Below are 7270 nucleotides of genomic sequence, written 5' to 3' on the forward strand. Positions count from 1 at the left end.
CTTCGGCCCTCTCCAGGAAAAGTCCGGAGCCGCTGTCCTATTGTAAAAAAAGAAACGATTTTGCCACTTCGGCCATTTGGTTTTACAGAATGCTCTGAAGGGCTGTAAAGGGATCAAGTAAAACCAGGATCCCTTTCTCTTAAACTGAAAGAAATTAAGGATTGCCCTCAGAGACAGATCCTTTTCTAGTCTACGCAGCTCGGCAGCAAAGGCCGATAAGTGCCTCCAAGAATTTGGAGTCACCTGACCTAAAGGAAGTTGAAAAAAATCAAGAAGCTCTACAAAGGCAGGGGGAAGAGGGAAACGAAGCCCGCATTCTAAGCAGGCTTCGTAAACGGTGGCATAACCCTCCGGCGGCGAGTTAGCCCTATGAGTGTCGTCGGGAATCACCACTAACCCCCCAGGAAGAAAATATTTTCTGTGTAAGGATATCACAGTATCCTTACTCAAAATGCTGTGAAAATATTCTACCGTCTTCTCCCCGGACTTTTTCCGGCCAGAAGATCCCTTACCCCCCTTCCTACCACTACCTGATTCAGAAACAGTTTCAGAAGAAGAAGACATGATTCTTACTCTTTGATGGTCGAAAGTCTCTGAAGAAATTCTTGAAGAAGCGGAAGAAAATTTTACGAAAAAGAGAGAGAATGCAGAAGAAATAATCGCAAAAGTGTTCCAATGATGAAGAAAGGAAATATAGCTCGGTAGTATCAGTTCGGCACAACCAAAGAGTTCGGTCACAGCCTATAGCTCGGTAAAAGCCGACCAATCGAGCTCAACTCTCAGATCGGCAAAAGCTGATCGGCAAAGTTCAGCAGTTCGGTCTCAGTATTCGACCGAACAAGGAGATAGTGGACCCATGCAGGATCTCCACGACCTCCATTACACCCACGATCTATTTAGTGGTATTAAGCAGTTATCAACCCCACTACCAGGGCTGCAAACCACGATCTTAGTTCGAATGTATAAATAGAACTTAGATCAGATAGACAAGGGTTAAGTTCTCTAGATTCTGAATCTGATATATCAAATCAGCATTGTAATCTGTAAGAGATCAAGCAATACAAATTTGCCCTCTATTCTTCCCGTGGACGTAGATTTACCTCAGTAAATCGAACCACGTAATTTTCAGTGTTGTGATCTTAATTTATTACTTGCATTTATTCCCATCAAAAATTCGCCACATCATCAGTCACTGAACTGCAATTAAATAAAACAGTATCTCAAAAATAGAACTTTTAATTTCAATGAATATGGTGCTTCTATACTCAGATACTCGTCAAGCTATGATGAGTTTTCATCCACTGACCTTCCTTACCTACCCGAGGAGGAAGAGTTTTCAGCGACCATATCAAAAGGTGGCACACTTGTTTGAGTATGAAATGGGGACTTCTCCCAAGGGACTACTCCAGACATATACGTAAGGGTAATAGTAGCTAAAAGGAGAACTTGATCAATGAAAGGAACCCATTCTGAAGTAGCTGCATCTGCAGCATCAACATTGGCTAGGGCATTCAAGCAATAGCACCTTGTAGTCTTCCTTATTGGACTTCCATTCAGGATTTTTCTTTGAAGTGCAATGATCTTGCGGGCTTTCCAAGAAGACAATCCACTGACTATTTTCCTTCCATTATAGAACCCCCTGTAGTGCAGATGACGAGGCAAAACTGAGCAGTTCATGTAAGCAGCAGTGGCATGCTTAAAGGAGCTTAAGATTCTAATGGAAAACCAAAAACTATAAATATATGCACTTTTGGTATACAGAGAGAAACTTTCACACATAATGTTACTACTAGGATTGAAGCAAGATGCTCAAGTTTATGGATTATTGTAAACCTATTCATTGTTGGAAAACACAGATGCCCAACTTGTATGCAATACATCATACTATGATTACAAAAGGTCAAAGCGGAAAATATGACTTGTAGAAAAGAACACATATACCTGCCAAGGTAAAACCAAAACAGGCGATGGATTCAGTCAACATAATAAGAAACGCCGAATATAAATATTTTATTTTAGAAATTATGAATCTCATATAAGAAGTCAAGTGTATAAAGTTGCAGGGTTACCAGTGAGTAGAATCAGCTAGTTTTGCTGAAGGATTGACAAGACTGAGGGAATATATAAAGCATCAAGATCATCATGAAGTATATAACATGAAAGACAAAATAGTTTTTATGCGCCTCAGATAAATAGTTATAATAAATTACCAATCTATTATTATATGCATTCAAGCCCATAAGTCATCCTATGCAGTCCCATTATTCTTCTTTCTCTTTATTCTTCTTTTCTTTTGGTTTTGTTGTCTTTCAGTTTCTCGGTTCTCTGTTCTCATGCTTCTCGTTAGTCATTATATGTTGGAGAGAAACTACAAGGTATTTGCCTAAAAGTAAAGCCGGCATCTCAGATATAGTTTCAAGCCAATTCAATGAGGTTGATGAACGTTGGACCCTTCCAACTCGCTAACAATATGTTAAATACTACTATCATATAAGAAAATCAAGCTATAGGTAAGAAGATCAAACCTTTTGGCAGGGAGAGAGGGATTTTTCGGCAGACAAGACCACTCTTCTAAGAGAGTACCATGAACTTGCAGCTTCACAGGGGGTAGAATGGCTACATATTCTGCCATTTGCAAGGTATTGTACGAGTGATCAGTGCGTCCTTTTTGTAGACACCATAGAAAAGGCTTGATTTCCTAGAGGTTTCAGCTAAAAGAAAAACCAACGTTCTTATATTACTCCTTATTTAATAACCATTAAAATTGCAATACACATGAAACACTGATTCTTATAAAAGAAATACTACATACTTACTGTTCACTTTCATAGTCAGTCAGAGCTAAAACCTAATGATAATCATGGAAATGAAAATACTACAAACATAACAAATTCAAAGCGTGTAGCTTACAGCAAATGAAAATAACGGCAGATATAAGCATTGTGCGAATATAAGACTTATAACCCCAACCCAATTTCCGAATCGGTAAACTGCAACCAGCCACCCACGACACCGCACCGGACCGGTTGGAGCACCCCTGGTCACTGCAATTGATCCAACGAAAAGAGCCACATGACATAATACAACCACAGCGCAGCTAAATCTTCCACTATTGCTCAGGCCTCAGAAAAATATGTAAAATCACAGTAGAAGAGCAAATCAGCTCTACATTGTTCATGGAAATCACCTCAAATGGCGCTAGTTCGTTAAAATGATAAAATAATCTGAAATTATTTCAACTTCCATGAAACTTGGATTGGCCAATACTACTAATACTTTAATTTGTACCGAAAGTAAAATGCATATAAGAAGTCAATAAAACTTCACCTAAAACAAAATTATGATTCGTCAACGGTTAGAAATCAAGATCGGAGCAAGATCAAAACGATTCAAGAACACGGGGGATTTAACGTGGTTCGGCGCAAGCCTACATCCACGGACAAAATGAGAAGGAATTCATTGATGATCAACTATAGATACAATGAAGAAGAACACTCTCATATCTCTCGGAGATTTACAAGTAAAGAACGCTCTCAACTCGCTCGAAGTCGTCTCGCTTCGAGAGCACACATGCAAAGTTGGAAACCTCTCCTCTCTACTCGATCTCTCTTACTCCGTTCCCTCAGATCTGGAGATGTTCTTTCTCACTGATCTCTGCGACTTGTATCAGCATTTATAGGAAGACTAATCAGTTTCAAGTAACCGCATCTTCATCTTGATAACCACTCTTTACTAATCGTTGCAACTGACTTTTCTGTTGCAAACTTCCAACCGCCACCCTTGTTCAAGTTACATCATTACTGAATCCCCTTGATCAAGTTTCTTGAATTGTTGGAGTGTTTTATCAGCTCAAAATATCCTAACAATCCTCCACCTTTTGAGACGACTCAAACACTTTCCTTCTCTCTTCTATGACCTCTGTCTGGCTACTCCATCCTTGATCATCTTCCCTTCAAATTTACTAAGTTCATATAACCTTTGAACTTCTTGATCTCATTGTCTGCAACATTATTGCTCAGCGCCAATCTTGACTATACTTGTCAGTATACAATCATTCTGACTCCGAGAATCATCCCCAGATTCTCCTCCATCACTTCCTTGATCAGCTACAACGTCTCCACCGGACGATAAAACCTCCACCTCACCTGAATCTTCCCTGTTCAAAATTGGAGTTGCTGATCCCTAGAGATATCACACATCTCTCATAAGTGATTTCTGAATTTCTGTCAAGATTTATGCCACCTTCATCGCTTATTGCCTTACAAGAAGAATCAGGCTTCAAAACTTCTCCAGGGTGTGACTTGATAAGAAGCTGCCCTTCCTCTGAAATTTAGGATATTCCTTCTGCTGAAGCACAAAAACTATGTCTCCTGTGACCATATCAGGCGCCTCATCGGCCTCCCCAGGGAATGTAACTTTTTGCCCATTCTGCATGCCCTTCTCAACATGGACTTCCAAGACTTTCTTTTCTTGAACCACTAACGAGCACGACGTCGTCGACGCTACTCTTATGCTTCTTCGCATCCCTCAAACACTTCTCCATTGGCTTTCTCGGGATTAGCATCGTCATCACGTTAAAATGATACTTTCTTGATCATCAAATGATATACCTCTTGTCAATTGATCAATTCATGCACCTCATAGTCATCTGCAGCCTCACCAATCACTTGAAGCTCTCTGGGATTCGACGAAATAATTCGTAAGCCTGCTCCATATCCTTACCCCTCGCATACCCTGAGACCATTGAAGTCCATGAAACGACATCTTTCTCAGGCATTTCATCGAACACGCTCAGCGCCATGGCCAAATCGCCACACTTGACGTATCCCCACAACAAGGAGTTCCAAGAAACCACATTTCTCTCCCGAATTTCATCACCAGGCACCTAGCAGCTTCCTCTGCCTCCTCAAGATCAGAGACTCCACAATGAGACACATTCCCATCAAGAAAAGACTCACCATCAGTGTCAAGTAATTTTCCCCAGGTTTCTTTACTACCAGCACCATCCTTCTTCACTCTAACAGCCTTTCCCGAGTGCGAACGGCGCACGTGTCTCACCGCCATGCCTCCACCTGCGGCAGAATGTCCTCCTCCAGGCGCCTTGACATGGTTGTGCTCGAACACCAGAGACGAGTTCTGACCGGGAGACTTCGGCCCGGGAGATTTAGGCGACGAAGCCATAGACAATGACGACATCACCTCCGCATTCTGAGACGTTATTTTCAGCATCTCCCTCTGCTCCGTCAGAAACTCTTCGTGGCTTCCACTTTTCTGTTCTTCATCTCCTTTCTTGTTGTAGCCAAGATCTTGCGTCTTTCTTTCCTTTGAAACTCATCTTCCCACAGACGGCGCCATTTGTTAGAAATCAAGATCGGAGCAAGATCAAAACGATTCAAGAACACGAGGGATTTAACATGGTTCGGCGTAAGTCTACGTCCACGGACAAAATGAGAAGGAATTCATTGATGATCAACTATAGATACAGTGAAGAAGAACACTCTCATATCTCTCAGAGATTTACAAATAAAGAACGCTTTTAACTCGCTCGAAGTCGTCTCGCTTCGAGAGCACACATGCACAGTTGGAAACCTTTCCTCTCTACTCGATCTCTCTTACTCCGTTCCCTCAGATCTGGAGATGTTCTTTCTCACTTATCTCTGTGACTTGTATCAGCATTTATAGGAAGACTAATTCGAGCTCAATGCTTCAAGATCAGTTTCAAGTAACCGCATCTTCATCTTGATAATCACTCTTTACTAATCGTTGCAACTGACTTTTCTGTTGCAAACTTCCAACCACCACCCTTGATCAAGTTGCATCACCAATGAATCCCCTTGATCAAGTTTCTTGAATTGTTGGAGTATTTTATCCCCCTTGATTGTTTGAGTGTTTTATCAGCTCAAAATATCCTAACATCAACCATGATGTAAATTCAAGAACTGAGCGAAATAGTGAATAGGATGAGGAGTGATAAGGGTTTTGAAGGAGAAAAACAAAGAAATGCTGGCAAAATGGTGGAGGGCTAAGAGGTTACGGGATTGGAAGTGTTCGAACCTCATTTTACGAGTGAAACTTTTCCTAAACTTATTCTCTTAAAACGAACGATGGAGTGTAGTGGAATACTACCATGCAATAGTTCCTTTTTTTTTATCTTCCTCTAAAATTGATTAATATTTGATACTAATCGTTAATGGTTTTATCACATACTTTGAGTCAAATTCTCGATCTATTGATTAGAGGGAGTATTTACCGACCGGCGACAAATATGTTACCATTATATTGGATCGTGTACTACAATGATGATGGATCATGTCAAAATTTAATATATGCGACATTTGTTATGTAGCCATAATATGGAGTATATCATAATCATTATATTTTCGAATTTGGCATCTTCATAACCTTTGACCAAGTAATCAAGCGTAAATCGCATTAATCATATGTTTTTCTGTTAAAAATTTAACTCATGTGCTGCGCTGCGCTGCGGACGCGTAAAAAATATCGTATGTGAATTTTGATGTGACGCATAATCAACCGGATGTCAAAGTATTTTTGTTGAGACACGTGCATGAATTTTGTTTGAATATTTTGTTGCAGTTTTATATGTGTTGGGTAATACTATTTGATGTTAGTGGCAAGTGTTAAAGATAATAAACTATCGATACTCTTATTAAAAAAAGGAGAGGTTGAATTATAAATGGGTTGAAAATGAAAATGATATAATCGTAAAAAAAATGGTGCGAATGCTAATCAGTTGCAAATATAGCATCACCAGCTCAATGGAACAAAATATTTTATGACTCGCTAGATTACAAAAAAATTTTATAGACCTTGAATAAGAATACGAAAAATGTAAACAGTTCGAGGCTTGATTTAATGATATGACGAGTCAATTGAACTGGGCCTGATATTTGAACTTGTTTGGAGTACTAAATTAGTTAAAGACAAAATTAGATCGTCTCCCATTCAATACATGAGAATAAATTTATAATGTTATATGGAGTATAGTACTTCGATATAATTTTTAATTAAACACTTGATAATTTTTGGTGTTTTCGACATTAGTGCACATTTATTTCTTTGCCATGTTTCTAATTTTATTCTTATTTTAATACACATGTCCCACAATTTTTATCTGTCCACTCTATATAATAAAAATGGATCTTTTTCACTCATAAATACTCCCTTCCCACCTATTATAAGTGATATGTACTCATATTTATTAGATTGTCCCACTATAAGTTGTCTAATGCAAAAAAGAAAATTTTGT

The 7270-nt window shown here is 39.3% G+C and overlaps 1 pseudogene; it reads right to left on the reverse strand.

Moving 5' to 3' along the window:
• The window catches only part of LOC121800641, a 30570-nt pseudogene extending 26000 nt beyond the window's left edge, over nucleotides 1-4570 (reverse strand).
• Nucleotides 4571-7270: the final 2700 nt, after the last annotated feature.

This window comes from Salvia splendens, chromosome 4, assembly GCF_004379255.2.
Source record: "Salvia splendens isolate huo1 chromosome 4, SspV2, whole genome shotgun sequence".
In the NCBI taxonomy this organism is placed as follows: domain Eukaryota; kingdom Viridiplantae; phylum Streptophyta; class Magnoliopsida; order Lamiales; family Lamiaceae; genus Salvia; species Salvia splendens.